We start from the raw sequence: 25,059 nt of genomic DNA on the forward strand, positions 1-25,059 counted from the left end.
TGTAGCAGCCACTGTGTGCTCAAGAAACAAAGACGCAGGGAGAAAAAACACGACACACCAGGCGCAACTGTTAACTTTAATAACGGAACCTGAATACAGGCGTGTTCTAATTAAGTGCTATGAAACAGGTGAGGGCGTGAAACATAGAAAGGCTAGAAGAAAAAGGGATGTGTCTGGACGACTTTAACAGGCAAAAAAACTAGTTGAAGTAAGAAGGACAGTTGGGAAGACAAAAAAGAAGCACTTAGGCACTGATTACCTTCCTGCACCGAAAGGTCCACGATATAGCACGAACAAATCACAAGAATACACGTGATAAAGCATGAGTATGCTTTACCCTCAAGAACAGTTAGGGTGGAAATTTACCATGACGTTGCCAGGAGTGCATGGAATGTTGCTAGAAAGTTCACGAAACTAGACATTTACCTAGGGCTCAAGACAAGACCGAACGAGAGGCAATCGAAGCCTTTTTAATTTTTCAACGAAAAAACTAGTGAGTTAGCTTGCCATTCATTTTACACTCAGCAAATAGAGCTATCCTTCTTTAATGGTTGTGTCTAGTGTGTTCAAACAAGTTATATGCGTCTTTTAGGGTGTGTTAAATGCCTTTTTCGCCTTCCGCCCTATAAACAGTTTTCGTTATCTTATGCCTTTTGTCCATATTTGATATAGCGGTACTCTTTTTCATCTCGTTTTTATCACATGTAGTGTTTTAAGTTGGTCCTGCGTAATCACGGACCTTTCGGTGCGGGAAGATAATCTGTGCCTAAGCGCATTTTTTTCTTTTTTTTGTCTTCCGTACTGTCCTTCGTACTTCAGCCAGTTTTGTTGTTTGTTAAAGTCGGCTAGACACATCCCGTTTTCTTCTCGCCCATTCCTTATTGAACGCCCTCACTTGTTTCACCGCATGTATTACAGCTCGCCTGCATTCAGGTCCCGCTATTAAAGTTCGAAAATGCGCCTAGTGTTTCGTGTTTGTTCTCCCTCCGTCTTCTGTTAAGCACACAGTTGGTATCCAGATATTGCTATCATCTTTTGCTATTCCGCCGAAACTTTTGCGTGGAAGCTGTATGTTGGCTCCTACCTAATGCAGAGAACTAATTGAACGTGAGAGGTGTGCCCTTTTTCCTTGCTGGGACATGCTGCTGGGCTCATTGAAGCATCCCGTTTCCTCAAAAAACGGGACGGTATACCTTATATGCTGCATAAAAATATCTTGAATATTTAACGTTCGTCTAAGCCGTTTCACATGCCTGTTTCTGACCTCTGATTATGCACAGATGACTCGACCTACGATGCGCTCTGCGCTACAGAAGAAAGAGCTCTTTCACCTATATATCATTGAAAACAACGCGCAAAGACGCACAAGTCTTGAGCGTAACCTGCGTTTAAATAGTAAACCCATTTCGATAACATCGGCTGTAAGTCAGACATGAGTTAGATGATATCAGGATTAGTCGAATTCAGATGTATTTCTAAGAGTAAGCAACGTAAAGAGAAGCCGAGATTCGGGCGTAGCCGTTATAGGTAGAACGAGATATGGGGGCTTTAGTGGCTTCTACCAAAATCATAGACGGCTCCTCAGTTGAGCGTCGTTAACCGCAAGTATAAGAGATTCTTGCAGTTACAGGATTTTTCCTTTTGTGGATTTTATTCAGCGTATTGAAAGACAGATAAGAGCCATAACGTTGCTCAATGAAAACAAACAACGTATATTCTTACCAAGGGAACTTGGTGTTACACGAACAGGCAGACGTTAAGTTTTCATCCAGCAGTCTGGCTACAGTTGATTTGTTTATGCACATTATGAAAGGCCCACAAAAAATTGCGTTATGTATGCGCTTTAAGGGTGTGTTATTTGACGACTCATTACACGTGTAGAGTTTGGTTTGTGATAAAAAAAAGATATGGTTGCTTCCTTCAGTATATCTCCCTTAAGTGTAAGTAACTGGTGATCTGCAATAGAAGCAATAGTAACGGAAACGGCTTCCTGTTGCATTTTTCTTAAAGTTTAGTTACTGTGTGTCAAATAAAAACCAATAAAATGTCGTATAACAAACATGTTTTTAGCGCGGAAGTACCTATCCGGCCTTTCAGAGCCTAGCAAAATCGTCCCTTGCTTATTGTATCCAAAAGAATCTCGAGCGCTCTGTTCCGTGGCACTGCCCGCTCATAGTCGTCTTGGACGCAGCACAAATCCGTGCTTTCCCACGTGTTCGAATGTAGTCAACATTATCTGTCACTTTTTGGGCTAGAAGAAAAAACTGTGCCTTGTAACCCTTGATCGCAGTCGATTGTTGTGGCTATGGACCGAAGATATTGCCCTCTGTGAAAGTGCGAGGATCAAGCCCGTCCAGAGCACAACGCAGCTTAGTCTTTCGCTCACAAAGACAGGGCACTCACGCAGGAGATGACGGATTATCTCATCCCTAACATAGCTTTTACAAGAAGAGCAGTCCGCGGTAAAATGCCCTGACTGTGTTTTCATAGACATAGTGCTGAATATCTGAAATCCGGGACGGCAATCCACGGGCATTTCATTGAAAATAAATTAATTAGGCTGACAGATTGGGACTTTGTTTCCCCTTTCTTCTCTCGTCCCTTTTTAATAGCCTCGTTCCCTTCCCTAGAGGAGGGTAGCCAACCAGAAGCTTTTCTGGTTAACATCCCCGCCTTTACCCATCTTTTATCTATCTATCTATCTATCTATCTATCTATCTATCTATCTATCTATCTATCTATCTATCTATCTATCTATCTATCTATCTATCTATCTATCTATCTATCTATCTATCTATCTATCTATCTATCTATCTATCTATCTATCTATCTATCTATCTATCTATCTATCTATCTATCTATCTATCTATCTATCTATCTATCTATCTATCTATCTATCTATCTATCTATCTATCTATCTATCTATCTATCTATCTATCTATCTATCTATCTATCTATCTATCTATCTATCTATCTATCTATCTATCTATCTATCTATCTATCTATCTATCTATCTATCTATCTATCTATCTATCTATCTATCTATCTATCTATCTATCTATCTATCTATCTATCTATCTATCTATCTATCTATCTATCTATCTATCTATCTATCTATCTATCTATCTATCTATCTATCTATCTATCTATCTCTCTATCTATCTATCTATCTATCTATCTATCTATCTATCTATCTATCTATCTATCTATCTATCTATCTATCTATCTATCTATCTATCTATCTATCTATCTATCTATCTATCTACCTACCTACCTACCTACCTACCTACCTACCTACCTACCTACCTACCTATCTATCTATCTATCTATCTATCTATCTATCTATCTATCTATCTATCTATCTATCTATCTATCTATCTATCTATCTATCTATCTATCTATCTATCTATCTATCTATCTATCTATCTATCTATCTATCTATCTATCTATCTATCTATCTATCTATCTATCTATCTATCTATCTATCTATCTATCTATCTATCTATCTATCTATCTATCTATCTATCTATCTATCTATCTATCTATCTATCTATCTATCTATCTATCTGTCTGTCTATCTATCTATCTGTCTATCTGTCTGTCTGTCTGTCTGTCTGTCTGTCTGTCTGTCTGTCTGTCTGTCTGTCTGTCTGTCTGTCTGTCTGTCTGTCTGTCTGTCTGTAGCAGCAGCAATACACGCAAGACGATAGGCGCCCACGCATAGAAAGAAAAAACAAAGTAGACAATAGGAGTACCGAGGCTGGCAGGTTTCTTCCGACTGCTGTCTGGACCAATGCTGCTCAGAACTGCGGCCGCATTTTACACAGCTGTTATACTATACTCGTTGGACACGAGCTCGCAGTAAATTGTGCTAGTTAGCTGCCTTACGCGTGAAGCTATCCCGGCTGGCTTCTCCCGTCTGGCTGTTTACAGTAATGATGTCGCTTACTGAGAAGAAAATCTGCTAGTGTCATGTGACAGGCCGCAACAGTGCATCCTAATATAGGTGGCCATCTGTGCGAGCTGTTCTTGCTATTAAGCATGGCTGGCTAATGTTCACTATGATGAGAAGCGCGAAAGAGTGTTCGTGAAGAGAACAGTACACGCGGAAAATGTTTCCGGCAATGGGGCAAATTTTACGGCCGTGTAAACATATCTCACCAAGAGCGCACGTGATTGTAGCGCCCATTTGCGACATAGCGGTGACCCTTCTCTGAGACCCGCACCACTTTGAAAAGAGGCTGTCAGTGAGGAGCAGATGTCAGAGTCTTGGTGTCAAAAAATCTAAATGTGCAAAGGGACTCGTACGGACACGTGGACATATGCTATATGATCAATGGCTGCGTTTCGTACCAGTGTTAACTTTCTCAAAGTTGGTATACTGTCGAAAAAACGTGGTATATGTGCGATTTTGTTGTTTTTTTAGCGTAAAAAAAGCCTGTTCGTTCGCAAAGGCTGGATGGGAAAATTGCGAGAGGGCTGTCATGGGATAGAAACGAAGAAGATGCGCATTGTATGCATTATGAAGCACGTATGCCTTTTAGTGTGCCTAGGTAAGAGCTAACCGCCAAGGTCTACAAATTTTTATAACAGTGTAGTGGGCATAGTTTAATTGCACATTTTATTTCATCTAGACATGCGTGCGGAGACAGTGGTATCATAGTGCCAGGTGAGCGGTTCGCTCAAAAGGTATGAACATTCTTTTTCGGACCACTGCACTGGCAGAAAAGAATAAAAATCACGAGAACATGCTCAGTAACCGGAGTAAACAACTATGAAACTGTTAGTTTACTTTCAGGAAGCTAAACATAGCTAATGTTCAATTTATTTTACTTTTCACATCACTGCTGGCAGAGCTTAGATAAACCTAAAGAATATGAGCATCACGTAAACTCTGCCTTTTTTATCTTCTCTGGCGTATCTCAAAATGACATCGAGCACTTTTTTTGAAGATTTGCTTTTTGTTGCGAAAGTATGAGTTTAGGCCACAACTCTCCAACTACTGAAATTGATTCTCTTCAATACAGAGCTTATATAATCAGGCCGGTCAGCTCCGTCCCTTTGGCTTTCTCAGTAAATTTTCTTTTTCGAACACTTGTCGAAACTTTTTTCATTTGCGCTGAACTAATGTTCCGTCCACGCTGCTAGCCTGCCTTCCCGAGATTTCTATCGAGAAGGTCGGCAAAAAGGAATTTATCCGCACGTGCCGCTCTCATTATGGGCTGCGGTCAGCTCGATGAGAGGTCGATTACCACTTGCACGATTTGCACCTATGATATTTTATTCATTTTCTAAATATGAATAATTTTGAATATTGTTTATAAAGTTTTTATTCGTGTTATTTTAAAGAATTTTAGTTATTTTAATCATTTTTATATTTATATTTTGTCGCGGCCGGCCGAGAAGCGGCGCCTTATAACGGCTGTAATAAGCTCACCGTTTTCCAACTAATTTTAGCTATCGGAGTCAAAAAATATAAAAGAAAGACTGTCCTAAAGCCACGAAATAGAAGCAGAAAATTTACAGGAAGTAAAATCACTTTGATCAGCGCTTTGTTTTCCTCAACCATGTAAATACTAAAATGTTGTCAAAGGAACCCTCATTAGCATGTTGCCAGTTTTACTCTCAAATAGAAGTCCCAATCACCTCATTTTTGTGTCCAACACATTTTCTCGAACCTTTCTTGTGTTCGTTCCCATTTGCCGTTTCCTTATAATTTCTGTGTTTTATTAATTTGGGCAATTGCCGAAAATGTTTCTACAGGCATTTATTTATTTCAAAATGTGAGCCAAAAAGAAAAAAGGAAGAGACTGACACACACTATGCACCCCCACCACCACCCCTTCCTCCTGTGACACAAGAATTAAAGCAAGAACGCATAACGTCTCGTACCAGAAACTATTAACATATCGCCTAAAATCAGCAGCTGGATGGTCTGCTATCAATTCGGTGAGAAACCTATTGCGGGCGCAGCCTACATATACGCGAATAAAGGCATGCTAAAGGATAAATCATGACAATAGTTAGGAGTCACACAGTCGGTCGAGCAAATGGTCACAAACTTTACTCACCTTGGCAGTGAGCTATTTCCAGGTTCGCCAAAGTATGCTGATGGAGTGCCGCTCTCACACTGGGCGCGGACCTTTCCGGCTTTTGTTGCGCCCACCACGGAAACGGCTCCTTCGAAGTCTTTTGTATATACGTGTTGTTTGAATTTGCTCCGCCAAAACCTCCGCTGGAGACTTTTTTCAGACCTGCTCTTAGATATACATACTACACAGTTAGAGCACTCTATAATCATAGGGTACTATTATAATAAAATATTCCTACACTCTTATAGTAATATTAAATAAGAGACATAAAAGGGAAGAAGTATATTTCACTTGGAGAACAAGCAATTGCAATTCATATAATAAAAAACAACAGCCGCGTAGGACAGCGGCGCAGAAGGCTAACAATCGCTTCAGGGCTTTTTTGTGCGTGTATGCGGCTGAGAGAGGCTATGCTTAAGCAGTGCCTTTATTTTTTTTCAAGCTTTCGCATCGCTCTGCTCCATCGCATCAAAATCCACTCTATCAAAAGCACTGTGTCCTTATTAGCTCTTTCCCGTCAACCGCTATTGCAATTCTTAGTTGCTCAAAAAATTCCTTAGCTCTCGGGATCCTATCAGTGCTTGCCCTAAACATAACGCAGTGTAAACTAAATACTCCTTAACCCTATCGACAAAGTACGGCAATCCACAATTCATGCACCAGTGCGTTTCACCAAATCGTTAGGTCAGTAGAACAGGAAAAAAAAGTTCTCTGTAAGGAAAAAAGAAATAAGAAGTTGGTTGTCTTCAACACCGCACAATGGTCTTTACGTTTTACTTCTTTGGCGAAGACTGATCTATTTCAAGATGTGTGCGCCCCACACCATTTCGTTTATGCTTAACCTTATTGATTTTCTACCTGATGCACCTCTTCCCGATCTCCTTATACGTTTCGTGCACACTTGATTCTCTTTTCCTCTCCGCTGAGGGGCAGATCGGCGTCTTTAATCCCGATAAGAAGACCGTAGTGTCCCGCAAATAAAGAGTTACGATGTTGACCCTTCATATGTTTTTCTTTTCTCTTCACCGCTCATCGCATGGCAGTCGACATTATTTTTCAAAGGTGAAATCTTTCGGCGCAGGTGTATTTTTCTTTCTTTATTTTCATTCCTTTGGGCCAAGTACTGGAATGATGGGATTAGCGTCGCGGTATCCGCGGCACAATAAATAGTTCAGGCGCCCGGTTTAGAACAGGTGCAACGACACTCATAGCACGATAAAAGTTTGTCTTTTCTCGGCACTGAGGTATATATTTTCTTATTTCAGAGGCTTCCCGTATTTTAGAAGAGAGCATGGCATATCCAGCGTCAATATTTTTTGGGATCAGGAAGACCTTGATTATCAGTCACGAGTAAAAACGAAAGGAGCCAGGTCACTGTGCTTTGTTGTCGGAGATGGAATACATGTCCGACTTCTGAAACAGGGTTCTGCTAAACAGAGAAGGTTTCGATGCTCCAATTACGCTCAGCGAGATTTTGCTCTTAACCTCGGAAGATCCAACCTGGGCACGTTTTGAAAGAATAAGCCAAAAGTCACCTGAAGGCAGAACATAAATGCTTTTGTGTTAGTTCCTGTACATAAAGATGAACGGAACCTTCGATTCGCGCCCCTGTAAAACGATCGGGCGCTCAGCAGAACGTGGCCTCACACTCGCGTGTTCACGCTAAATGTTGATCACCATGCACAACGTGCGAAGCTCTCCATAGTATGAGCTTACAAATAGACGAATGCGCTTCTGTTCTGCAGGCGAGCATGCACACAGACGGATACCCATCTGAGCTGGCCTCCAGAAAAAATATAATGAATAGGGTCATATAGTGGTGAAAGAAAAGAAACATAAATAGGATAGTACACATAGTAATGTTCAGTGCTGGTTTTGCAAAAATGTAAATAAAGGCAGGTAAATCTTAATAATAAATAAAAAAATAATTGCCACTTTTGTTACGGACGCGTGGAGCTGAGCTGTAGCGCCAATATGCGCTATACTGAAAGAACCGATGCCCCACCTATCGCTGAAAAATGCAACTGTTGGTGGAATAAACTTGTATTTAAAATTTTCTAGCGTTTTTCTGTGCCTTTAGGTTGTAACGGTATCTTGCCCGCGTTTATCGTGTTTAACATTTTTGGACAAATATTTCGATTATTGAAATAATGTAAGGTATTTTATGGAAATATTGAAGGCATTGCTCCATTCTTTCGATAAGTCGCAAAATATTTCTTCTGGAGCGTTTCCAATACTCGCATCAAGCAGTCAAGACTGCCTTGGAAATCCAAAGGGAAAAGCTTATGACAGCAGCAAAAAACGTTTAAAGCAAAAAATTCAAGCCTGCCAAAATGGGATCTGCGGATATATTGATTGCTAGAGTGAAGTATTACAATACGTGAACACATTTTGTTCATAAACTGGTTCACGTTCAAAAATGCTCTTGTTCAGAAAAGTTGGGTGCGTAATTGTCGCGTTATATGAATTTTTGCGCTTACAGATACTTTTCATCCTGCATAACGAAGAGGCTACCTGGTTAGTCTACCACAGCTCCCTCTTTTGCCTCCTAGCGCACCTAGATGACCTACCCTCCTACCTATGTATCTATGTCTTGAACGTTTCGTGTATGTGAATATACTTCGTGTACGCTTTTAAAACGTGGGTGCTGTTTATTTATATGCACGATTTGCCTTGTTGTTATGCCACTCTGTTAGCGGATGGGTGGGCGGGCGGAGATTTTTGAAAGGAAAAGGGTAGAGCGGACACCGGAACACAGGATACGGGACAAAACTGAGCGCCCAACCCTACTATGCATTTCATGCAGTATAAGCACTGCTCAGTGTTTCATCACTGTCCCGACAGTGGACTTTCCTATTGCTTCCAAAAACAAGAGAAATGTCGTCTTGAAGCACTTGCGGCTTCCCGCTGCTCACAAAGTTGCACCACTCTTCATCACTTTGCACTGATGTAGTGCAAACGCTGCAGGTAGACGCATTGTTTACGGGCTTATGCAGGTGAATGCTGAGTTCAAACACCCCTCTTCAAGCACCAGCTGGTCGGACGCACCCTGCAGCGTAGGCCCCTTGTACTTTTTTTAATGGCGCAAATGTGCCTTTCGGCATAAGATGGTCACATGTACGTAAGCAGCCTTTGTCCGCTACAAATGCCAGAAAGGCCCAATGTCGGGGCCGTTCTCTCCAGCTTCGCTGTTTCTTTATGAGAAATCGCTGCATTTTTTCTGCACATCCTCGTCGTCAGCGGCTGCGTTCCTTCACTAGCAGTGCAGTTCGGGTGTGCAACACACACCCTTGCTTTCTTTTCATCCTAAGCAAATCTCCCTAATGTACTCATAAAAAAATTGGGCTGTTCAAAAATATGACCTGAGAGTACCGATTTAAAAGTGCGTCCATGAGCGAGGAGAAATGCAAATGTGCCCACCTGACCAAGAAAACAGAGACGCGCTTCAATGCGGACAATGGGCTTACATATTCGACGACAAAGAGCACATTGTGTAAACGACACGAACTGAGAAGTATGCTCCAAGAGTAGCATCGTAGATGAAGTGAACGTTCAGGCAAATTGAGGCCTACCATGGCTGCATAAAGTGGTGCTTTGAAATCGCCTCTGATGTGCCTGGAAGCAGGAATGTCCAAATAGAGCTCATTACAGGGCTCGATTGAAAAAAACATCATTGTAAGCGTAGCAGCTCCATATGGACAATGGCTGATTGCCGCGTAAAATGTTTGAAAGGTTTGTGCCAAGGCTTGATTCATTCGCTTAATATGGAAGATGTTTACGCATGGTCGAACGTCAAGTGAAAGGTCTTAACTTTACCAGACAACTCTACTACTCGGCATCGCCTGGTTAACCTCCCTGCCATTCCGTTATTCTGTTTCTATCTCTATAAATTGCCAATTTTAGATAATAAAACAATGTTGACAATATTTCGTGAATTCTGGGCGTATTTATCGAGACCTCTAAAGGATGCATTTGTTTATAACTGTACAATTTCAAACAGGGTAAGAGATTCCATTTTTTATGTTTGCAACTCGCATTAGCGAGATATTACGTACACTCGGTGCAGGACACTGAACAGTCAGGACGGGAAAGGTGACTAAAAGGTTCGCAACACCAGTGGTGGCAGCTTAGGCTGAGACTTCGTTGCTGAAGTTGAAGGTCAGGCCACGCCAGAATAATAGCTGGACCAAACAGGTAAGATGGGATGTTCTCCCGTACGTACCTAGAGTCTGAAACAATTTGGAAAATGTCAGGATCCGGTATCCTTAATAGGTGTTTTTTTTAGTCCGATGGAGGTTGGCCTCTTTTTTACCTAGGATGATTTACGCAGGGAAGAGTGTTCCCGACAGCTTGAAGCGCCTTTCTACTCCGTTCATGATGTTCGTCTCCGGAGGGGTCTTTGACATCCCTCTATAAAGCGCGGAAATCAGCATCACCGAAATGGGCCATTTCATTAAAAAGTTTAAGGAAGCAATCGTCTTCTTCATGATCATCAGCTTGGCTACGCACATGTAGAAAAAAGGTGTCTCTTTCCACACCAGTCAACCTTTTACCAGCTGCGGCCGCCGTATCCCCGCAAGCTCCTTAAACACATCTGCCCTTCTAACTTTGCATTACATTCCCTTCTGATGCCCATTTCATTGATATGAACAGACAATGTGTATATTTATCCCCGCCTGAGCTATTTTTCCTAAATGCGTCGCATGACAAGACATGCTAGGAATTTTTGACCACTATTTTAATGGATTGAGTAAAAGTCGCAGTGAGCTGGAACGGGAAAAATGCAAGGCTCTTTTAGTGACGAAAAAGGAAACGATTCTTGAAGTGAGCCTTTCATTACCTGAGACCTACTTGAGTAACAACCCGCTAGCGTGAAACATAGTTTTCCCTCCATTGAGAAGCGAAAAGAACGTCATCGGAGGAATTCATCAGTCTGTTTCGTTTTCTCTCGTGTGAAGTAACTTCATTTTGTTCTTTTCATTTGAACTATAACCCCTAATCTCAAGGTTTTTTTTAAGCAAGCGGAGTGTTTCACCACATTCCTGTGTAAATGTGAAGAAATAGATTGGCTCTTCGGAAAAATTCAGTGAGAAGAAACGCCTCGCCGCGTTAATTCTAGCGTTCGTGGAAGACAAAAAGACGCTAAATATTATATTACGGCGAATACGAAGGCTGTGAAGTTGGCTTGAAGGCTATTCGCTTTTTATGTAAGCGAAATATATATTGTGGAGAAGAAAAATGCACATGACGCAGATAGTGCATTAAAACTGCTTACATTTTTCTAACCCTCTAACTGCTCGAACGCAATTTCTATGCTCCGAACTGTAGCTCTTGAGTTTTGTAAAGCAAAATATAGTATCCGACGTCTTTTTTATGCGCCATTCTGATATTTCTAGTACGGAATAATATTTGGACGCCACTGAGGTACTGAGCATCTGTTTGGGGAGTGCGTAGCATTAATCGAGAGAGACAGGCGTATGTGAAGCAGTTCAAGATAATTTCATTGAACTTAAAGCAATTGAACAGGAGTAATCTCTAATCAAACATATTCTCCGAAAATGCTATTTTTCATAGCGTTATACTGTCTTTCCTATCATAAGTATATCTTGCAGCAAAGTTCTAAGGGTGAAATTTCTCTGAAGCACTTGCAGTTCATGGGAAGCCAGGATACACTTTTGCTGTTCTCTTCTCCTAGCCGGTAAAACAGAATAGCCAAACAAAAAATGAATACTGTTTATAAAAAATTATTTATTTCCTATTTATTTGCTTTTCTGCTGACAACTCTACAAGACACAATGTGGCACAGGAACAAGTGGACACAAAAAAACATCCCAAAAACAAAAATCCCCTGCCTCTTTAAGAACCTCGAAACGTAACCTTTCTAACAGAATGGTCCCTCGACAGTCGTTTTCGACGCAAGCGCTCACTTTTCGCTTCTTTCAGCCTTGTTTAACAGCCCTCTTTCTTTTATCCCTTCTGCAGACAAAAAAAATTTCAATTTCTCCGACTCCCTCTGACACAGCTACCTTCATTTGCATATGAGCACCAGTTCTCTTCACGGCTTCTCAGCGTTCCTTCGCCTACATTTCCGTACGAGGCGTCAGCAACGTGCCATTTACATATTCCGCGTCTGGGAGGCAGCCGAAGCCGCCTCTGCTACATTTTGGCGACTTCCGGTTGCTGGCCCTATGAGTTCCCTTCTGGAACATCTACCAACTTCCTGTTTTCTTCTGTTTGGCTCTAATACACGAAATGTATTACGCTCAACTGAAGTCGCAGGTTTGTGTTTCGATTGCCGTTGTTAATATTGTGAAGGAAGGCCAGGCCGAGACGGCGTCGGCGTCGAAAGAGTAGGCGTCGGCTGATTGCTTCGAGCGGAAATCGGTTTTGTGGTCGGAGCCGACAAAAGAAACTGCTGTGATGTGCGTCGAAGAGGGTGGGCTCTGGTCAGAGGAGGAATAGCATTGCGTAGAAAAACAGCAGGCTGAGTCCGGAAGTGGGCAGCGAGAAAGCGCGTCAGCGCCCTGGTGTTGGCGACCCGATTTATAAAGGATGTCGAAGTGGTACTCCTAGAGGCGCAGAATCCAACGGCCAAGTCGGCCTGTCAAGTTCTTTATGCAAGACAACCAGCAATGAGCATGGTGATCGATCACAACAGTGAAATTGCGACCGTACAAGTTAGTGCGGAATTTTTGGACTGCCCAGACGACTGCTAAACATTCCTGCTCAGTAGTGGTGTAATTTTGCTCTGCTGAAGTGAGGGTCCGGCTGGCGAACGCAATCACTTTCTCACGCGAAGTTGCGTCGCGCTGCAGAAGTACACCACCGAGACAGTGACCACTGGCATCAGTATGCAGGATGGTTGGAGCCGCGTCGCTGAAGTGCCCAAGGACAGGTTCTGATGTGAGGGCATGCTTGAGTTTGGTAAAAGCAGTGTCGCACTTGTCAATCCACACGAAAGTGCTGTGCGCTTTAAGTAGTTCATGAAGGGGAGCAGCAATATTTGCGAAATTTCTAATAAAACGCCGGAAATAGGATGCCAGGCACAGAAAGCTGCGCAAATCCGCAGTACGTTGAGGACGAGGAAAGTGCAGCACCGCGATGATTTTGTCAGAGTCTGGACGAATGCCTTCGTGGCTAACGAGATGGGCCAAAATTTGAATTTCCTTCTGTGCAAAGTGGCACTTCTTGTTATCCAGCTGAAGACCCGCTGAAGCGAGGCACGTGAGAACGTCATTCAGGCGCGTGAGATGATCTTGAATGAAAAGTTGAAGAAAAGATAACAATGTCTTCCAAGTAGCACAAGCAGGTTCTCCACTTCAGGCCACGAAGTACAGTATCGATCATTCTTTCAAATGTGGCTGGAGCGGTACAGAGGCCGAAGGGCATAACATTAAATTCGTAAAGTCCGTCGGGAGTTGTGAAAGCAGTTTTTTCTCTGTCGGCCTCGTGCATGGGTATTTGCCGGTAACCCGAGCGTAGGTCCAAGGTGGAGAAATATTCGGCGCCTTGAAGACCGTCAAGGGGCGTCATCAATGCGAGGCATCGGGTAGACATCTTAGTGGGTAGTTTTGTTGAGCGCACGGTAGTCAACACAAAATCGTACTGAGCCGTCCTTTTTTTTTTAACCAACACTACCGGTGAGGACCATGGGCTTATTGAGGGACGAATAATATCGCGGTGTAGCATATCATGGACATTTTCTTCAATGACTGCGTTCGGAGAGAGAAACGCGATAAGGCGTCGCCGTACGATCGAGTTCCCTTCGGTAAATATGTGGTGTTGTGCAACAGTAGTCCGTCCCAGTGGTGAGGAAGTTGCATCGAAAATGGCTTGGTGACTGCGAAACAATGTGAGCAATTATTGACGTTGATGCGGCGTGAGGTTCGGATGAATTGTCTTTGATAGAACAGTAGGAGCGACGTCGGACGAAACAGGTTGCTGATGTAGACGGGCGGTGAGCGCCATCACAGATATAGGTTGAGCATCTAATACGCAAGGGATGGAAGTTCCTTTGGACAGCACGAGGGAATCGCGAGAAGTGTTTATGGCTGCTACGATCGCTAAGCCGCTGCAGAACCGGACAAGACTTGACGGGAAGGCAATCCTACGCGCAAAATGACGATGAGACGGCGCGATGAGTACGTCCCCATCAGTGATGCCGTTGGAAACAACGGTAAGCAGTTGTTCGCACTGAGGAGGCACAACTATCAGCTGCGGCAGTGAGGGAATGATGGTGGTCGGAAGAGTCATATGAAAAAATCACTGTCTGCCATATGGTAGACACGGTCGTCACAAGATATTAATGCTGAAGCTGTTGCCAAGAAATCCCATCCCAAATTCATCAGATGGGCACAAGGCGATGGTACAGCAAACTGCACATTTTGGCGGACACCGTCAATAACAACTCGCACAGTGCACTTCGCGGAAGGGCGCAGAGTGACATCATTTGCTCCACGAAGTTCAGGTCCATCATATGGTGTCGCACTTTCCGCAAACGTCAGCACAAATCAGCGTGAATAACCGAAATTGCAGCCTCTGTATGAACCAAAGATTCGGTAGGTAGTCCTTCCACTAAAACAGAAATCATATTGAACGGCCGATATGGAGGACTTTTAGTGATTTCGCAAAGTGTAGTTTCATCTCCGCAAACTGCATCGCCTAGTTTTCCGAGTGACGGACAGGGAGAGCTGTTGCGGGTCGGAGTGGGGACACGGAACTGCGACATGGAGATGGGGAGCGGCGTCGGGAAACATGTGCCCCACTAGGTGCAGACGAGGGTGGCGGCGGCGGAGAGAATCGGCGAAGCGGGCCGAAAGAAGGCCGACGTTGATAATAGGAAGAAGAAGGTAACTCACTCTCGAAGGCGGCGTAACCACGGCTCTCGTCCTGAAGGCGTCGACGACAAAAGCGGGAGATATGTCCTCTAATTCCACAGTAGTATCACACTGGGCAGCTGGGGCGCCAAGGTGCGTAATAGGATGGCGAAGCTGGAGCAGTCGCCATTGCGTTCATGTGGTTGTATGTCGGGGCAGGTCGAGGCGGGTGGTCAAAGGGAGGGGAAGATGCAGCTACTTGAGCATAGGTCGGTGCTGGGCGGGGAGCAGGAGGTTCAGGTGCGATAGGGTGGGTGAGTATTGCCAACTCTTCTTTGATGATGTTACGAAATCCAGCGTCATTAAAAGGCGCGGGAGAATGATCGGACCCGTGGCGGCAGAAAGGGCCGAGGACTTGGAGCTCTTCGCGGATGATCGCTCGAATGAGTGTTCGCAGATCGAGGTCCGCAGAGGTCAAGGCCGTAGCAAGGCCGGGGTGAGCTAGGCGGGGCTGCAAGCAGGAGGACTGCAGCTGGTCGAGGCGTTGGCAGGTGGTAATGATTGAATCGACACTTGAAGGATTTTGAGAAATTAGTGTGTTAAAAGCCTCAGAATTGATTCCTTTCAGAACATGGTGGACACGGTCAGTTTCCGGCATGGTGGGACTAAAACGACGGTGAAGGGCAAGTACGTCCTCGATGTAAGACGCACAGGATTCATCAGGACCTTGAAAGCGGGAAGCGAACTTGGTCTTGGCGACCTCAGTCCGAACAGCCTGGTCGGCAAAGTACTGACGGAATTGCTGTCTGAAGGTGGAGCAGTTAGTGGTATGGGGTTCGCGATTGATGAACCAGTATCTGGCCACCTCAGTGAGGTAGAAAGAAACGTTGAGAAATTTTAAAGCGTCATCCCACCGGTTGTAGGCACTGCAGCGTTCATAGGTGTCGAGCCAGTCATCCACGTTTCCTTCGCGACGACCAGCGAACATCGGTGGGTCGCGTTGTCGGAAGGGCGCGGTCGAAGGTAGCGTTGCAGGTGAGGCCGAGGTAGATGGTCTGGCAGGGTCGGGGTTGTCTTCGGTTGGCATGACGATAGTGGGAGGTGGACAACGGCGACCGGAACGCCGCTCCAGCGAGAGGCAGGGTACAATGCAGCAAGGGGATCGAGTTTCACCTCCACCGTTTGTGAAGGAAGGCCAGGCCGAGACGGCAAGACGTCTGTGGAAGGCTAGACCTAGACGGCAAGACAGCCGTGCTTGGTGTTTTTTCCAAAACCAAACCCGGGCTCGTGCCACCGGCGCGTGCCACAGGCGCAGCCACGGGATGATGGTGGTATGTACAAGAAAAAGAGTATCCCTGGAAGGCTCACAATATCAAAATAAATGGTCGGCACGAAATTTACTAAAATTCGGCTTCTCTGCGTTTCACGCGAAAGCAAACACAACCCCGTGTGAGGATGACTACTGCAGAATACTTCCATAAATATTGCTATATGTTCTCATGTTGTTGTTTTCTGCAAGTAAAGTTATGCACAGTACGGGCAATAATTCTTTCACAACTTCTAGCACTCGAAAACATGAACTGAGACAAAACCTATTAAGTGAAATTTGATGTCAGTGCAATAATTCAAGGTTTCCCTTTCGTCTCGAGGTAGAGCATTCCTAGACAATTCTAGACAAGATAGTAATAAAGATTTCTTACCTATTTACTGTCCAGCACAATTGTCATAAGGGATTTTTTTCTAATATCAATTACTATCTCTGCACCACTTCCGTCAATAGCGTTTTAAAGCTACTGAATGCGGCTTCTATTGGCATTATCGTGTCATCGCGTGCTTCATCTATCTGCGAAAAATCCCCGCGAGCAGTTTTCGTCACACTTTCTTCTTTACTTTTGAACTTGTCCTTGATTCGATCCGAATGATTTTTCTTTAAAGTACTGGGATCAAACGCAAGTAATTGACAGTAGACAGGCGCAGCCCAACACTCGCAATTGTAGCGCATATTAAAAAACAAGAAACACCCACAAACTGCCCTGACACCACGCGCACATTTCATTAGCATTGTCTGTCCGGCCTTCATTAGCCTTTAGTCGTCCGTCACTGTCCACACACACAAAAAAATATTTTCGCAATATTACCTTATCTGCCTGTCGTTTCGAATTATTATGCTGCTTTCTGCCTACGGCACCCCCTACATATATTCATTGTCCCTGTTCCTGTCGCACATTGATTGGAGCAGGAATTAATAGTAAATGTCTCGCGAGGATTCAATTTAGGCAAATAATAGGAACATTTTCGACTTTAGTTTCTCCCGCCTGCATCGCAGTCTGGTGCACGACGTGGTGCGTGACTCAGAGCACCGTAAGTATAAACCTCAGAATAGTTTACGACGCTGCGATAAGAGCCCTAATTTGCATTCTTTCCTGTGTAGCTCCCAGAAAGAACCAAAAAGAAAGAGCAATTTTCAACAAAAGCTTTTTTAAACGAGGATGAGTTTATGAACGAAATTTTTTCTTGCATTTTAGGATTTCACTATAACAATTAATTTAACCGCAGATGTTCCCATGGCAGGCTTGCATTTCTTTTTGCTTCTAGCGTTTTTGGTACCGTCAAAAAAGTTCCACATTACTTTTCTACGGTATTATTGGCTATTCAATGCGAGCGATGGAAAGCCTTTAAAGGAAAGATCTCGGCACGAATCGGAACCTTGGATAATATTCTTAAAAAGTTTCTGAATAGTAAATTACAACAGTCAAACATTCAAAATTTTTGCTCAAGAATCCTGAAGTTGCGAGAGAAAAAAGGTCTTGTAATGAACATATTCATTTTAATTGCTGAAACAATCCTCTTTCAAACAGGACGTCGATGGCCTCTGCACACTCTATTCAAAGGACAGGAGCAGAGTTAAAGTTTAAGTGGAGTTTTCTGGTGGTTGTCTGAGATTTACCGATCACGGTTCTCGAGTCTTTCACGAGAAGAGGAGCCTTACCCAAACCGTGCAGAAGCAAGTTACAACGCATCGATGAAAGTTCCCCTTCCATACCACTCCCTTCGACAGTACCCTCCAGCAGTGACTGGCAATAGGGGTGGTTGTAGAAAGCATAAGCGAATATTTTGTGAAAATTGCACTGGTCAGCCCTTGCTCTTTCTCTGAGGAATATTACCGGAGGGTGCCTGATAGGGAATGCTCTATAACCCAAAGAAACGATAAGAAATGCCATTAATCAATTTCAATGACCACTGAGATATGGTCAGAACGGTTCTCGTTGGTAGTGCGGGCATTTCATCGCAAATAAAACGCCTTCAGTGAAGAACAAATCTGCACTCGAATAGAGATAGAAAAGGTAGGGAGAACAAAAAAGGCAGGGACGAAAGGGGCTGAACATAGTGCGCCACAGTTTCGGCGGCCTTCTTATTGTGTTGGACACGTTGCTTTCGTTTGCTCACTCAACTACTCTCCTTTGCCCCTTATGAAGAAGGATTCGTTGTCAATGTGCATATAGGTTATGACGTTAAACGGAGGAATGAGAGATTTAGAAGGAACAGAGCGAGGTTCATTGGGTGTGGATAGATAGCCCGGCTATGCATGTCAAGAAACCTATCAGCAACTTTACGGACGGCAGTGTCTTGATCCATTCTTAACCAGCGGCCATTGACTATAACCCAGATCGTATTGCGAAGGGCTAAAAAATTTCTGGTGAAAAAAAGGAATAAAGGAGAGAGCGCAGTTGGGATGCATCTTAGAGAAGTGCACACTTAGCATCCGTGGGTTTATTGATCTTTTACTCGCTTAGTCGAGGCGTCTTGCTACTCCACAGCTTAAGATCGCGCTTTCTAGGCGGTGTCCTCCACATTCCTTTCTCTGCTTCACGCTTGGTGAGCGTGAGAGCTATCTGCCACCTCTCTCCACTGAAGTTTGTGTGCAGTCATCAAGAAAGCATGGTGCTCTTAACACCTCCAAGCGCGAGCATGGGGCTTCCTCTGGCGAGAAGGGAAGTGTGATTATAAAATGTTTAAAGAACACGTTGTTACATAGCAGAGATAGGCCATTCTGAAAAGCATACATGAAAAATATATTTCTGTAGCTGAAGCGCGATTCGAGCACACAGAATATTTTTTAATGAAACCGTCTCCATAAAAACTTATCAAGAATGTTCAGCACTCAGTCGAAATATGGAACTATTCTAAGTTTTTCAATGAGTGCTCTTGATTTAGCGAGTTAGTTCATTTTGCGTAGGAATATATTTGAGCAAAAACGAAGAAAACAAAGAGACGTAACGAGAGGACAGGGTGCAAATTTCACCAGTTTAAAATGCTTGGTTAAGGCTGAAAGCGCTTTTTGTCGATGCCTGTACCACTTTCCGAACAAAAAAGAACTGTCAAGGTTAAACAAGTGTTTTAAAGTGGTGAAGTTTCCTATCTGCCCTGTCGTTTTCTTCCTTCCTTTTTTGCGCAAATACATTCCTTTCATGTTTTCGCAATGAAAATATTTCCCAAGGCAATGCAAGAAAAAAGTAGGAAGACAACAAAGAATACGCAGTCGGCACTGCATTGGACACCATCTGTATTAACATTTAAATTAATTTATGCAGTGTGGGGAGGCCAAACGAGCGAGAAAAAATCCGCCCTTCTTGGTAACATTTAGTTAGAACTGCTACAGAGAACAAAACGTATCTTGTTACACTTGAAGAAATCCATATCCAACTAGCCCAGCAACAAACGTTACTGAAACTTTAACACTCTGACATTACTTGAACCCCGTGAACGACGAAACACTGTCCCAGATTTTTACTGTGCGCGCACCCTTCGCGATGGCTTTCTAGTGGCAAATTTCCTATCCAGATCATTCTCCTTAATTCTCTTTCCCAACGATTACGTAGACACCCACGCCTCCTCTTTCCCTGATATCTGTGCTGCCACTCTCTTAGTGGCAATACTTTCTAGTTTGTGATATATGCCTTCTGGGGTTCCTGCACAAAAATTCTTTACATAATTTCCGATAGTAAACAGCGTGCCTAGATACCTTTAAGGCAAGTTTGAAAAATTAAAAAAAAATCTTTCTTGTGCCACTCTCTCTTTGTCTGTAATTTTTCCTAGTTCTATGAACAGGAAATAAGATAAGAAATTTGAGCTGCGGGATAATCTTTTTGTTAAAAGTAAACAGTTTTGTTCCCAAAAAGCGCTAAATGAAGCGATAGGTGAGCTTTCACCTGATGTCAAATATTCACAAGTGTGAGGTCCTTGGTATTGCTCTACAGGATCCTGTAGTGGTCTCTCTTGCATGCCAATTACAACCAATACCTTAGGTTCAATTTGTACATATCTAGGGGTAATTTATAACGACAAACCCATCTAGCGACGCATACTGACCGTATCGCGGCGAAAGGGGCTCGTGCAATGGGCATGTTTCGTAGGTTGTGCAGTCACCGGTACGGTATGCGCAGAGATGGGCTATTAATGATTTACATAATGTACTTGAGGCCCATTTTAGAATTCGGATCTGTGTGTTTTCAGGCTCGGCTACATAAAAACTGCGTCCTCTCGTCCTTTTGGAAAGAGAAGCGTTTCGGATGTGCCTTCACCTCCCCAAATTTGTTGCTACCAATGTCCTGTACCTTGAAGCCCGCATTCCCTCTCTCTTATCTAATAATAATTGGTTTTTTGGGGAAAGGAAATGGCGCAGTATCTGTCTCATATATCGTTGGACACCTGAACCGAGCCGTAAGGTAAGGGATAAAGGAGGGAGTGAAAGAAGAAAGGAAGTAATAGGCGCCGTAGTGGAGGGCTCCGGAATAATTCTGACCACCTGGGGATCTTTAACGTGCACTGACATCGCACAGCACACGGGCGCCTTAGCGTTTTTTCTCCATAAAAACGCAGCCGCCGCGGTCGGGTTCGAACCCGGGAACTCCGTATCAGTAGTCGTGCGCCCTAACCACTGAGCTACCGCGGCGGGTAACCCTCTCTCTTATCTCGACTTCACTTTCTAACGGTGGAGACTTACTTAACAATATATAATTCACATTTCCATCATTCACAGAGCATTTTCAGCTGCCAGCCGACATTCTTTTTTTTTGTGTCCTCTGTTCTCATTTTCACACACCACAGGTTGAGCTTGTGCAAAGACTAGTTCAGCCTTTAGACATGAAAATTTACATCCTTCCTGCGCTATGCAGTGGGACCTCTGTCCACATTGTTTTCTACGACATTTACTCCACAAATCAAAACTTCTACCACCGCTTATTATAAATGGTCTATTAGAAGATCCATTTAAGGACCCTACTTACAAATATTGCACAGCAACCGACGCCTCGCAGTCCAGCGAAGATTCAGGTTTCGGAATATTCTGTCCGCGTTTAGACTGATGCTTTTCACTCGTCTTCTGGATTTTACCCCTATTTTTCAAGCAGAGTTTTTGGCGGTAGTACTTGCTCTACGCGACCTAGATCCGTCTATTACCGCAGTGTGAGTCATTATCGATTATTTATCTTTGTGTTCGTCCCTCGACGCGCATGTTGACAGTCGTACTTTAAATACGTTCTTATCCATCCTTCCTTCGCATTTCTGCTCTGTTCATTTAATATGGGTTTTCGGTCTCAGCAGTACGACAGTAAAAAAGATCGATGATAACCTCGTAAAGGCTTCCCTAGGCGGCCCCGTGTTGCCTATCCTCCCTGCTACAGCGTATATCATGGCATCAAGGTTTCGGCGATTTGTGTTAGTAAGCGCGCAACACACATCACTTTTAACATCCGCGGATTATCAGCACCTGAGATATGCTTGGAGCAGGAAAGTTTTCGAACTCGGCCGCTTCAAGTATCCCTGACGAGACTGCCCTGCCGCATTCCTCCTATAAATTTCTATCTACAGAGGTCTGGTTTGAAGCTATCTCCCTTCTGTGCACATTGCCGTGAGCCAGAATCTATCGAACATTTTTGGCTCTATTGTCGCTGTTTCACCTCTGAGAAGAAGGTGGTTGAGGAGCCCTTGCAGCATCTTGGCCTTAGTTTGAGCAACGCGCCCTTGCTATCATTTGGCGCTACCACGCTTGGGTTCAGCCATAGATCTGTTTGTATCGCTGTTCACAATTTCTTGCTAGAATCTCATCGACTGCCTTGCTAAGTGTCGCAATATTTCCTTTGCTATGCAATGTTACATATTTACTTAATTAATTATTCTTTTAATGTCCCTCTTCTCTTTTCACCCAAACTCTTATTCCTTTTCAGTCCATGCCCTTATTGAGGCAGAATAATTTACTGGTGTTGCTTTCCAGCTTGCTTTTATTTCGCCTTTACTCAGTACAGGCGAATAGCCACCTCTGACTCCCGATTCACGGCCGATCCACCAGTGTGGGTATGTGCAATGTTTAAATATCATGTACACATTAAAACCTCCGCATCCAGTAAACAAGCACGCTGTTCCTTATAAGGAGAAGCGCACGCCACCGCATAGTGCAATAAAGGAACGGTAGACACAAGAAAAACCGACTTGTACAAGAAAAACACATCGCTTTGATGTTTATACACCTCCGTCCTTTCCTACGGTATGCCGAAGCGTTGAGTTTAGGTGTATAGTCGTTCAACCTGCTATAAATACATTCCAAATGACCTTCAACAGATGTGCGCACTTTCTGTTCTCGCCCGCCAGCGGTGCCTTTCTCAGAAAGTCTACATCTTTTTTTTATATTACGCACAAGCGTTTCTCTCGTACTTTACTGTATTTTATACAGTTTAGTGCACCCCTAATTGCAGGTGTGCAGATAAAGCTCAAACTTACCAAGCTTTGCATTTCTTTCGGTCAGGTACATGCTTAGCTTTTTTAAGATGCCTACGCAGAAAGCAGTTCCATATTGTTCAGAATATAGTCTGAATTCACTTGCATGAACACGAGTATCGCACACCATCGCACTTATAAGTTTCTGAAGTTGGGTGGAACAATGTTACACTTAAATCCATTTTAAAATTGCGATGAAAAATCACTTACTCACTTATTTCAAAAAAATATTACACAAATTATCTTAGCTTCAGTTGATATATTGAACCGCTGTTGAACCCTGTTGAAGAGTACTCTGTGCCTCCAAGCGCACTGTGAAGCATTTAGAGTTAAGAAATAATCAATCGTTACCTATCTACTTAAGCAGTCTCTAAAGTGAAAACAACCAACAGTTACTATGGCCATAATTTTGGCTTGAATCTGCATTTCTCGGATGCGTAAATAAAATAGGTCTGCAATGTTTCTCTCCGTGATAGTTTTTATTTCAAAGACATAAGAACGGGGGGCTCGCAAGCAACTGAAGAAAACTTCTCATCGATTCGCAGCAAAACTGCAGTAAAGAACAAACAAATGAAAGTGGTTGAAGTTCTGAACACGTCTTTTAAGATAAACTATAAGAAATCGACTCGTGATGACATGAAAAAATCTCAGAGCAATATTATTTGAATCCCGTAGGAAGAAAAAAAAGCAAAAAAATATCCGCAATGCTTAGTCGTGTATTTGGCGCGAATAGCAGAGGCTTTTGTTTGTTCCTCTCTCTTATTTTCTGTTCCTCCTTCGATTCAGCGGATTTTGAAACTAGGAGCATCGTGCCTCGTTGCTTGCTGCTGCGGCTTCGCATCGGAGCAAAGCTCTCGGGCCACACCTTCTCATTCCTTCATTGAGATCGTGAAAAGCTTTGCGGGCAGTGTGAAAGTCGCCTGTCTTTTTTTCTTGGCAAGTAATTTTCTTCCCCCATTACCAAAGAAAAAATTCAAAAGATCCATGAAGAGTTTTCTTTGCTGCAGCAGTGCCTAGCTTGAAATGGGAGGAAAAGGAAAGAAAGCAAGAAGACATGCAAAAGATGAATTTATGAGAATCGTGATCGAGCGCGCCACTAACTTTCTGTTGCATGGTTTTTTTTTCTATCCTGGTCGTTCATTTCACTGACCTCGGAATACAAGACGCAAAGAAGTGATCAGTGTGCCCAATCGCGTAGTTTCCCGAGTGTTGAACTTTCAGATAGAAAGATTCGTTGTTTCCCTCACGTTGACTAAGGATTTTCCGCGGTGGCAAAAACGCTACCGCGTGCAAAACTTCCAAACACTGCTCCGGCGTAAGCGCTATCATCGAACTTATTGGCCTCATTTCCCACTTATGGTAAGCACTCCTAAAATTCGTCATCTTTTAGCCTAAATACGGAACGGCAAGAAAAGATTATGCAGCCAACAGTTTAAAGAGGTGATGGCTGGAGCCCTCACTGAAATAGCGAAAATGAAGAAATCACAAAAAGCTGGCTAATACGACTACCTTCACTCTATCTACTACCATTCACTATTTTACAAGAAATAAAACCGACAATTAAATGTATTGATTAACAATGTTGTGTGTTAAAACTCACAGTATGTATGTTTTTGCTCTACGGATGTTGTGTGTTGTGCCATATACCTACTCGAGTCATTATATGAAGTCTTTAGTCCTCATCTGAAGACGTGGATGATGTTTGTTAGCTGAGGTACAAACATAATTATAAACAAACAAAAATATTGTCACGGTGTTGGTGACAAGACAGGGACCTGGCAAGAGAGGGCTCGGCAGCACGTCCTTCAATGTCGTTCAATCCGCGCGCCACCAGCGTCAACGTCTTTTTGTCTCAGCTCAACCTGGCATTCCTGCCCTCTTAAAAAAACGCGCGCAGAAGAGCGCGCGAACACAAGCACACACAAGCACACTCAAGCACACAAGAAAGGCTCGAAGTATCTGGGAGGTCGCCGTACAAAATACGTCTTCATGAGTAAAACATGAACGATCTCTGGACGAGGTAGTGGACGGCTTCTCTTCTGTGAAAGTGCCGCGTCCGGTACTACCTCATAATTAACGTCGCTGACGCGCCGCAAGACTTTATATGGACCGAAATAGCGACAAATGAGTTTTTTGGACAAGCCTCGGTGCTGAACAGGTATCCATACCCAATCCTGGTCGCCATGATTGTAGACTACTTCTCTGTGCCGGAGGTTGTATCGGCGCGAGTCTTTATCTTGTTGCTGTGCGACGTGAATACGTTCTAGCTGACGAGCCTGCTCGGCGTCGTGGGCGAACTTCTCAGCGTCAGCAGAAAGTTGGCCGTCGGTTGCGAAAGGGAGCACTGCGTCGAGCATCGTCTGAACTTCCCTGCCGTA

This window comes from Amblyomma americanum, chromosome 2 (genome assembly GCF_052857255.1).
Source record: "Amblyomma americanum isolate KBUSLIRL-KWMA chromosome 2, ASM5285725v1, whole genome shotgun sequence".
In the NCBI taxonomy this organism is placed as follows: Eukaryota; Metazoa; Arthropoda; class Arachnida; order Ixodida; family Ixodidae; genus Amblyomma; species Amblyomma americanum.